Here is an 11,552-nt window from a genome sequence, read left to right on the forward strand (position 1 = left end):
ACCGAAGATCAAGGAGTCGTCCACCTTACGGACACGCCGAGGAGTAGGGGCAAGTTATCCCCGAACCTTGTAAATCCTAGTGTTAGTGTGCTTGTGTTTTTCCTTTCTTTAGTTGTCTAATTCCGCTGTGCTAACAATTATCTCTGTAGAAGTTTTGCTTTAAGTTTTTCAAGGGGCTATTCACCCCCCTCTAGCCATCTAAGATCCCAACAGGTTGTTCGGATGGTTTCCGATCGATCGTGCGCGGTCGACCGGACCAGCGGATCTCGGTAAATCTAGGTTTAGGTTTACCATTGTATTCCGTATTACTATTGATCCTGTCCGAATCGCCGAACCAAAGGACACTGGGCACGTGGCGCGCTCCTAGTCGATGGTGTAGGTCTCCGTCCGGTCGCACGGATCTCTGGCGAACCTGCACAGAAGTCGGGCCAGGAAGGGGTTCCCGGCGGCGACCCTCCGACGCTCAAGTCAGGTAAGTGGTGGAAAAAGGAGCTCCCAAGCTTGTAGAATGTGTACCTTCGGCGAAGTCTACGGCTCTTTATATAGGGCGATCAAAAAGCTCCTACACGCCTATCGAGGCGTGTGCGTGTCCGCAGGCCATGCCTCGGTGTGTACCTGTCAGAGAGCTTACCTGACGCCATACTGCGACAGTCTCATTGCGCCTTCGATGGGACAACAGGACACCCCATTGTCAGACTAGGTGTATGGCCTAGCCATATGATTCGACGGCTGTCAGAAGATGTTCCCCCCTCTTTACTGCTCATAATCCGGGGCGTCCGACCGGCTGGACAGGGAGTCCGTCCGGCCGGCCCTTCCTCCTTTTACGCGCTGGTCGGACGACACTCACCTCGCGTCCGGCCCGCCGTTGACATTGGTGTGCTGGGGAAATTTCCAGTAGGCGCTATATAGAGACTGTTAGCAGTGTCACTTTTTCCTGGTTCTTCCCCTCGGCTCTTAACTACTGTTTCGACAGAGCGTCGGAACCCCGACCCGGTCAGGGCGCCTTTTACTACCGAATGTCCCTTGCTCGGCCGATCGGTCTTGTCCATTTCTTCCAAGTCCGGTCGGCTCACCCTTCTCCGGCGGGCTGCTTGGCCATTTGACCTCCACGTGGCGTTGACCCCTCGTTAGGGGGTCCCGGGTTCTTACCACCGGATCACTTGCCTTCCCTTCGAGTCTAGTCAAAGGAGGCGAAGTCCGACTGACTGGACTGCCGATCTGACAGAACAACGATCATTGCATTGGGCCGCTCGGCCAGGCCTAATGATGCTCGTCCGTTCGGCGGTATCTGGTCCGTGCCTTGTGGTCTCTTGGACCCCATGTCCGATGCTCTCCCCTACTATTCATCACGTGCACTGCGCACGGTAAGGGGAGCTCATTAAATGCGGCCAGTATCCCGCTGACACGTGGCGATCATGCGTTTGTCAGCGTATGGCGGTGGCGTCACTTCCGATGGGACAGCCGCCGTTTGAAATGGACGGCTGGATGATGACCTCGTTATCAACGACCTGGATCGGACGGTGGAGGTTGCTCCCGGGCGGCGATATAAAGTCCACGACTCCGTTTCCGCCGCATTATTGCTTCCTCCTCCTCCGGCGCTCCTCTGCCCGTTTTTTTCTCCGGCGACCTCGCCCTTCAACTCTTCGGCAACCCCAGGCCCCCGTCGATCATCTTTCTTGCTCGTAAGACCCTCTTCCTCGTTCCTAACGTTTTCTTCTTGCTGTTAATCTTTTCCTTCAGTCGATTTTCCTCCATTCCTTGCTTGAACCTTCCCCTTTTGTCCCGCATTCCTGTCTTTCGATCATGACTAGTACTTCGCAGTCGACCAGCGGTGCTCCGGGTCTTTGGTATTCGACCATGGAAAGTCGTTTTGACGAGGAGGACGCGTTGCGTCTCGCTCGAACTTACGACATTCCTTCCGACCACCAAATAGTATTAGCCACACCAGCCGATCGGCCTCATGAACCGCCGATCGGCACAGTTCTTTTTTTCCGAGACCAATTTCTGGCCGGACTACGCTTCCCACCCCATGAATTTTTCCTGCAAGTCTGCAATTACTTCCGCATTCCTCTCGGCCAGGTAGTTCCCAACTCTATCAGGCTGCTGAGCGGAGTAATAGTTTTGTTCAAACTGAACGGCATCCCCCTAGACCCAAAAATTTTCCACTACTTCTACTATCCCAAGCAGGCCGAGTGGGGAACTTTTGTTTTTCAATCTAGGATAGGTTTCGTCCTCTTCGACGGCATGCCGAGCTCCAACAAACATTGGAAGGAGCACTTTTTCTATATACGTTTTCCCGAGCAGCCATCTTTTCGTACCAAGTGACAGACGGCGATGCCAGCGCAGCCGGAGCTCGGCAAATTTAGAGGCGACGCGGCCTACCTTCATGCAGCCGAACGGCTGGTTGGTCAGCGTTATCATATCGACAAGCTGCTCCTTCCGGGAGTAATGCACATATTCGGCTTGTCTTCTACCACAGCCGATCTGCCCTGCAGCATGAGTAAGTTCCCTTATCTTCCCGTTTGTTTTGTTCTAACTGATTTATTTTTTGCTTCTGCAGCTGAAGTCATGTGGCGCGCCAAGGCAACCGAAAAGCTCAAGCTGAAAGCCGCTCAGATTGAGGCGGTGACGAACAAAGAGGTCGCCGAGTGGGGCCTTGGTCTAGCTGATCCGACCGGCGAAGCAAGTGAGGGGACTCAAAATGCCCCTGAAGCCGTAGCAGCTACTACCTCCCACGAGGAGGTAGCGGGCGACACAGATCCTCCTACCCAAGCCGAGGTGGAGGGCCGCTCGGCCGAAGATGTTCCGCTAGTCACTCGGAAGCGCCGTCGACCGGAATCTGCGTCTGCCTCCACTACACTTGATGAGCCACCGCCCGAGCGGGGCGCGGATGCTCCGGTGCTGTCCGGGACGGTTTCCCTCGAGAGTACTCCGACCCCACATGGCTCTCCGAGGGCCAGCTTTGAGGTGCCGCCTTCCAGCCCTTCAATAACCCTGCGCCGTATCAGGCGTTTGGGCGAGCTTCCTTCCTCGTCCACCGGTGGGCCATCCGGTAAGGCCGCTGCTTCTCAGAGCGAGCCGAGCGGCCAGAATTTAATTAAAACCGTTCTGCGCCTTCCTTCAGAGGCGTACATGGCTGCTGCTGATCGGCCAATGGTCCCTGAGCAGCAGATTACCTTGACGGGCCCTCTTGCCCAAGCTTGGGTGGACGCTCGGCGTCGAATAGCCAAAATGACTCCCGGACAGCTCAGCGACAGCAACCTACAACAGGCCACCGGGGTATGCTCTGTTTCTTTGTTTGCGTATTTGAATTATGTTTTTAACCTGTCCACATTTGCTAGCAGAACTGGGTGGAGCAGATCGCCATTAGCGATCGATTGGCCGAACTGGAGGACGAGTTGAAAAAACAAAAAGCTGCGGGGGGCACCGAGCAGTCGACGGCCGCTCTGGAGAAGGCCAAAAAAATATTGGAAGCCAAACGGAAAAGGGCTTCCGATCTAGCAAGCAAGGTCGTTCAGCTTGAGGCGATAATCAAGCAACGAGATAAAGAAATCAAGACGGCGACCACCCGGAAGCTTCAGGCCATCGATGATATGGACCGAATAAAGGTGGAGATCCGAGGGCTGGAGCAACGCATCAAGGATCTGGATGCTCTGCTGGCTACCGAGAAGGAGAGCCGCTCGGCCGATCTCCAAAGGTTTGATGGAGACTTGAAGGATCTCCAAGCTGCTAGCGATGCTGCCCACGCCGCACTCAAAGAGTATCAAGAGGGGGAGTCGGCCCGTTCTGACGAAGTGAGGAAGGCGTTCCTCCGCTCGGAAGACTTCGGAGAGAAGTTTACCGAGAAGATATCCCTCACTTTCGAGGAGGCGATCAAAGCGGCGGTGGGCTATCTGAAGACCAAAGGCCACCTGCCTGCCGAGCTGACCATCCCCCCCGAGGACCTCGCGAGCGTGATGGACTCCATCCCCGACGCTCTTTTTGATTTTGATGTGTGAGGAGCGTTTTTAGGAACTTTTTTGTATTCCCGCCGTTCGGCCCAACTTATTTCTGTAATGACTTGTTTGATTTACCTAATGAGTAATAGATGACCTTCTGCTTCTTTCACTTCTGTTTTAGCAAGGCATTTTTCCCTCGTCACGCCAAAGTGTTCTTTATATCCTTTCCGCTCGGCACCACGCTTCTATCTGGCTCAGTTCGATCGTCTTAATGACATCTATCATGCGACCGCGCAGCCGCTAGGCTTTCGAACGTAGTCGCTCGGCATTTACATGCTAATATCTCTAACTTCCACTGACCAACTTTTTCTTTGTGCCTTACCCCCAAAGGGGTTTTCCGTACATTTTTGATAAGCGAGCCGCTCAGCCGTATGACCAGGCTATCGTTGATTGTATCATGTGACTGGCTATCCGCTCGGACGTTTATAGACGCCGGCTCGTCTCTCGATATTTAACGTCAGAGCTCGATGGTCTTCCGCTCGGACGTTTATAGATGCCGGCTCGTCTCTCGATATTTAACGTCGGAGCTCGACGGCCTTCCGCTCGGACGTTTATAGACGCCAGCTCGTCTCTCGATATTTAACGTCGGAGATCGACGGTCTTCCGCTCGGACGTTTATAGACGCCGGCTCATCTCTCGATTTTTAACGTTGGAGCTCGACGGTCTTCCGCTCGGACGTTTATAGACACTGGCTCGTCTCTCGATATTTAACGTCGGAGCTCGACGGTCTCCCACTCGGACGTTTATAGACGCCGACTCATCTCTCGATTTTTAACGTTGGAGCTCGACGGTCTTCCGCTCGGACGTTTATAGACGTCGGCTCGTCTCTCGATATTTAACGTCGGAGCTCGACGGTCTTCCGCTCGGACGTTTATAGACGCCGGCTCGTCTCTCGATATTTAACGTCGGAGCTCGACGGTCTTCCGCTCGGACGTTTATAGACGCCGGCTCGTCTCTCGATATTTAACGTCGGAGCTCGACGGTCTCCCGCTCGGACGTTTATAGACGCCGGCTCGTCTCTCGATTTTTAACGTCAGAGCTCGACGGTCTTCCGCTCGGACATTTATAGACGCCGGCTCGTCTCTCGATATTTAACGTCGGAGCTCGACGGCCTTTACGGCTAACTTTAACTGATTATATACGCCCTGCCGAGGGGCGAGGGGTCTTCGTTATCGAGCGTGCGGCTCGTACAATATACCTCCGGCCTAACGGTCCGGGGCCTTCGGTATCGAGCATGCGGCTCGTTTAATATACCTCCGGCCTAATGGTCCGGGGCCTTCGATATCGAGCGTGCGGCTCGTTTACAATTCCCCCTATCGAACGGCGCGGGGTCTTCATCATCGAGCATTCGGCTCGTATATTTATATGCCCCGGCCGAACGGCACGGGGTCTTCACGCAGTAAGCCGTTCGGCGGAGAATGCTCAATGTGTTTTCATCTTTTTGCTTCCTGCATTACAAGTATATAGGCGACTAGCATATACACAAAAATGAATTACATTCGTGCACCTTTCATCCAGCTCGATAAGGCTGGAGATGATTTGCACTCCATGGTCGATCCAGCTGCCGCCCGGCTTCATCCTCCAAATAATATGCGCCCGAGCGGAGCTTTTCAATAACTTTGAAGGGCCCCGCCCACGGTGCCTCCAGTTTGCCGACGTCGCCGACCGGCTTGACTTTCTTCCAGACGAGGTCACCGACCTGGAATAATCTGGGGATTACGCGGCGGTTGTAGTTTTGCTTCATCCGCTGCCGATACGCCATCAGCCGAACGGACGCCTTGGCTCGTTCCTCGTCGACCAAATCCAGCTCCATATTCCTCCGTTCGGCGTTGCCATCATCATAGCTCATCCTCCAGACGGACTCAACACCGACTTCAACCGGAATGACCGCCTCGCCGCCATAGACCAAATGGAACGGTGTGACGCCCGTCCCTTCCTTCGGAGTCATTCGGATGGCCCATAAGACGCCCGGCACTTCATCCGGCCAACTTCCTCCCAAATGGTCGAGCCGAGCGCGCAGAATACGAAGGGCTTGACCGTTGCTTTGGGGATAAGCCACGGACGTGAAGTGTTGCTCGATGTCGTAGCTTTTGCACCAATCCTCTAGCATCTTCCCTGTGAATTGCCGCCCATTATCTGAGACCAATCGGCGAGGGATGCCGAACCGACAGATGATGTGTTGCCAGATAAATTTTTTGACCATCTGTTCGGTGATCTTGGCTAGCGGCTCGGCCTCCACCCACTTGGAAAAATAATCAACCGCCACTAGCAAAAATTTCATTGCCCGGCCGCCATCGGGAATGGACCAACAATATCCATTCCCCATTGATCGAACGGACATGAAACTGTTGATGCCTTCATTTCTTCTGCCGGTCGGTGGTTGAAGTAATGGTACTTTTGGCATGAAAGTCACGTTGACACTGTCCGAGCGGCATCTGCTTGTAAAGTCGGCCAGAAGTATCCAGCTAGCAGAATCTTCTTAGCTAGTGCTCGTCCGCCCGGATGTCCTCCGCACGATCCTTGATGTACTTCTTGGAGGATGTAAGCCGAGTCCTCCGAGCTCACGCATTTCAACAACGGGCGTGAGAAAGCCTTTTTATAAAGCTGATCACCGATGAGTGTGAACCGACCGGCTCTCCTCCTTAGCAGCTGGGCTTCATACTCATTGGATGGTGTGGCGCCCGAGCGGAGGAACTCTATGATGGGCGTCCGCCAATCGCTTGGAAATGTGAGGCCTTCCATCCGGTCGACGTGCGCCACCAACAGTACTTTTTCAATTGGCTGCTGAATGGCGACCGACGTTATTGAGCTCGCGAGTTTGGCTAACTCATCAGCTGCTTGATTTTCTGCTCTAGGTATCTTCTAGACAATAACTTCTCTAAAATCGGCTTTCAGCTTCTCGAAAGCTTCAGCGTAGAGCTTGAGCCGAGCACTATTGATTTCAAAGGTACCAGAGAGCTGCTGAGCGGCCAACTGCGAGTCCGAGTGGAGTGTTACCCGACCGGCTCCCACATGCCGGGCAGCCTGCAAGCCAGCTATGAGGGCCTCATACTCCGCCTCATTGTTGGTAGCTTTATAATCCAGCCGGACGGATAGGTGCATCTTTTCTTCTTGTGGGGAGAGCAGCAATATTCCAATCCCGCTTCCGAGCCGAGTGGACGACCCATCCACATATATTCTCCACATAGCTTCCGGCTCCGGCCTTTGCACCTCAGTCACAAAATCGGCCAAGGATTGCGCTTTGATCGCCGAGCGGGGCTGGTATTGGATGTCAAATTCACTTAGCTCTGTCGTCCATTTGATGAGCCGTCCGGATGCCTCTGGATTTAGTAGAACACGTCCGAGCGGGCTATTGGTTTTGACAATAATGGTATGCGCCAGGAAATATGGACGAAGGCGCCGAGCGGCGAGGACCAGAGCGAAGGCTAGCTTTTCGAGCCCAGTGTAGCGAGATTCAGCATCTTTTAAAATGTGACTAAGGAAATACACAGGCTCCTCTCCGCTCGCCCTCACCAATGCTGAGCCGATTGCCTGCTCGGTCGAGGATAGATAAATACAAAGTGGCTCACCAATAGTCGGCTTGGCTAATACCGGGAGCGAATTTAGATATGCCTTCAAATCTTCGAACGCCCGGTCGCATTCTTCGTCCCAGTAAAATTTTGTAGCTTTGCGTAAGATCTTGAAAAAAGGAAGGCTCCGGTCGGCGGTTTTGGAGATGAATCTGGATAGAGCGGTTATCCGACCGGTCAAACGCTGCACTTCCCTTGTATTTCTTGGGGGCGGCATGTCTTGTAGGGCTTTCACCTTGCTGGGATTTGCTTCGATTCCCCGCTCGGTCACTATGTACCCCAGAAAATGCCCCCCTTTTGCTCCGAACAGGCACTTCTGGGGATTTAGCTTGACTCCATATTTGCGCAGCGTTCGGAAGGTTTCCTCCAAGTCTTTGAAGAGATCTGCCGCTCGGACGGATTTGATGAGAATGTCGTCCACATAAACTTCTAGGTTCCGCCCGATCTGCTCTCTGAATACTTTATTCATTAAGCGCTGATAGGTGGCTCCCGCATTCTTCAATCCGAACGGCATCACATTATAGCAATAAGTGCCGTCGGCCGTCACGAAGCTGACCTTTTCTTGATCTTCACGGGCGAGCGGCACTTGGTGATAGCCCTGGTAGGCGTCAAGCATACAGATTAATTCGCAGCCGGCCGTAGAGTCCACCAGCTGGTCTATCCGGGGCAAAGGATAAAAATCTTTCGGGCAAGCTTTGTTGAGATCCCGAAAATCTATGCACACTCTCCATTTGTTGCCCGGTTTGGAGACTAATACTACGTTCGCCAGCCAGCTCGGGAACTGAACCTCGCGTATATGGCTGGCTTCCAGAAGCTTCTCCACCTCCGCCCGGATGATGACATTCTGTTCGGCGCTGAAATCTCTTTTTCTCTGCTTTACCGGCCGAGCGTCCGGTCGGACATGTAACTCGTGCTGCGCTATACTCGGCGAAATTCCGGGCAGCTCATGTGTCGACCAGACGAAGACATCATGATTTCTTCGGAGGCATTGGATCAGCTCTTCTTTCTGCCTCTCCTCCAGATCGGACGTAATAAAGGTTGTGGCCTCCGATCGGGATGGGTGAATCTGCACTTCCTCTTTTTCTTTATAAATTAAAGAGGGTGGCTTTTCGGTGATGGCGTTTACCTCAATCCGAGGCGCATTCCGAGTGGAATTGGCTTCTGCTCGGACCATCTCGATGTAACATCGCCGAGCTGCTAACTGATCTCCTTGTACTTCTCCCACTTTGTCCTCCACGGGGAACTTGATCTTCTGATGGAAGGTTGAGACGACCGCTCGGAATTCGCTGAGCGCCGGTCGTCCCAGAATGACGTTGTAGGACGAGGGAGAGTCGACCACCACAAAGTTTGTTGTCCTTGTCCTCCTGAGCGGCTCTTCTCCCAACGAGGTAGCCAGCCGGATCTGTCCGACCGGCTAAACTTCGTTACCCGTAAACCCGTAGAGCGGAGTTGTCATGGGTAACAGCTCGGCTCGATCAATTTGCAGCTGATCGAACGCCTTCTTGAATAAGATGTTGACTGAATTGTGTAATTGGCTATTACCGCTTTGATGAGCAGAGCATCGTCGTGGGGTACTTCAACTCCTTCCAAGTCCCCTGGCCCGAAACTGATTTCCGGTCCGTTCGCTCGTTCTTGGCTGCAGCCAACGGCATGGATTTGGAGCTGCCGGACGCTCGCCTTTCTTGCTCTGTTGGAGTCTCCTCCGGTCGGCCGCCAGCAATAACGTTGATTTCACCTCGGGAGGTATTGCTTTTATTTTCCTCTTCCCGAGCGGACGGTCGAGACCGTTCTCTGGACGCTCGGCGATTCTCCTACCTTGGGGAACGGTGCCGATCGGGAGTTTGTTGCTGTCGCCTATCAGCTCACGTCCGATCGGCTTCTTGAATTCTTTGTCGCCTGTCGACTGAGGGAGACCGTCGTTCGGCATTCCGGGGTACGGGATGAGACACGAAGGGAAGACTTCGACAATCCCTTGTGTTGTGCGTATCCGTCCTGTGGAAGGAGCAGAACATCGGGGTCCATTTCTTTTTTGGCTTGGGCCGGGCGGCGGCTACCTCTTGCACGTGGGACCTGGCATGGGGGGATCGGATTGCTTCAGCCCTTGGTCCTCTGGGCGGCTGATGAGTGACGTGTTGCTTCCGCTCGGCTGGAGGAGCCCGCTCGGTTGGAGTTTCTTTTTTCCTAGCCGCTTGTGCCTCTTCCACGTTGATGTATTCGTTCGCCCGGTGTAACATGTGATCATAGTCTCGGGGCGGCTTTCGGATGAGCGATCGGAAGAAATCCCCATCCACCAGGCCTTGTGTGAAGGCATTCATCATGGTTTCTGAGGTGGCCGTTGGAATGTCCATCGCCACTTGGTTGAACTGCTGGATGTAAGCTCGAAGCGATTCACGGGCTTCTTGCTTGATGGCGAACAGGCTCACGCTCGTTTTCTGGTAGCGTCGACTGCTCGCAAAATGGTGGAGGAAGGCCGTTCGAAAATCTTTGAAGCTCGTGATGGATCCGTCCGGCAGCCTCCGGAACCACCGTTGAGCCGATCCCGAGAGAGTAGTAAGAAAAACTCGGCACTTTACTCCATCCGTGTATTGATGGAGAGTGGCTGTGTTATCGAACTTACCCAGATGATCATCCGGGTCGGTTGTCCCATTGTACTCGCCGATCGTCGGAGGTACGTAGTGCTTGGGCAGAGGGTCTTGTAGAATGGCCTCCGAAAATTGGCGATTGATCCGCTCGGGAGATGCATCCGCCCGGGGGGCTTTCCCTTTTCTGTTGTCTCGTCTTGGTATTTCATCCGAAGATGATCCCCGCTCTCGATTAGTTGCTGCGGCTCCAGGAGGAGTGCGGAAGAGAGCCCGATGGAATGGTACTGTCGTTGGTGGTGCTTCCGCTCGGCCACCAGACGCTGATGTTGCTTGTTGCTCCGGCCGCTCGGCTGTGGCTTTCTGTTTTTGCTCCATGAGCTTGGCGGCCCTCATCTCGATCAGAACGTCGAGTTCCTCGTTCGAAAGCGTCACCATGTGTTGTCGTCCAGCCTCGTCCATTGTTCCCGTTCGGATGCAGGAGCGTTCCCACAGACGGTGCCAAATTGATCCTGTCCGAATCGCCGAACCAAAGGACGCTGGGCACGTGGCGCGCTCCTAGTCGATGGTGTAGGTCTCCGTCCGGTCGCACGGATCTCTGGTGAACCTGCACAGAAGTCAGGCCGGGAAGGGGTTCCCGGCGGCGACCCTCCGACGCTCAAGTCAGGTAAGTGGTGGAAAAAGGAGCTCCCAAGCTTGTAGAATGTGTAACTCCGGCGAAGTCTACGGCTCTTTATATAGGGCGATGAAAAAGCTCCTACACGGCTATCGAGGCGCGTGCGTGTCCGCAGCCCATGCCTCGGTGTGCACCTGTCAGAGAGCTTACCTGACGTCATACTGCGACAGTCCCATTGCGCCTTCGATGGGACAACAGGACACCCCATTGTCAGACTAGGAGTATGGCCTAGCCATATGATTCGACGGCTGTCAGAAGATGTTCCCCCCTCTTTACTGCTCATAATCCGGGGCGTCCGACCGGCTGGACAGGGAGTCCGTCCGGCCGGCCCTTCCTCCTTTTACGCGCTGGCCGGACGACACTCACCTCGCGTCCGGCCCGCCGTTGACATTGGTGTGCTGGGGAAATTTCCAGTAGGCGCTATGTAGAGACTGTTAGCAGTGTCACTTTTTCCTGGTTCTTCCCCTCGGCTCTTAACTACTGTTTCGACAGAGCGTCGGAACCCCGACCCGGTCAGGGCGCCTTTTACTACTGAATGTCCCTTGCTCGGCCGATCGGTCTTGTCCATTTCTTCCAAGTCCGGTCGGCTCACCCTTCTCCGGCGGGCTGCTTGGCCATTTGACCTCCACGTGGCGTTGACCCCTCGTTAGGGCGTCCCGGGTTCTTACCACCGGATCAACTATTATTCTTATTGGCTAATGTAGTATGCAGGAAAAATCTTAGTGGATCG

The sequence above is a fragment of the Zingiber officinale genome, chromosome 7A, assembly GCF_018446385.1.
Source record: "Zingiber officinale cultivar Zhangliang chromosome 7A, Zo_v1.1, whole genome shotgun sequence".
In the NCBI taxonomy this organism is placed as follows: Eukaryota; Viridiplantae; Streptophyta; class Magnoliopsida; order Zingiberales; family Zingiberaceae; genus Zingiber; species Zingiber officinale.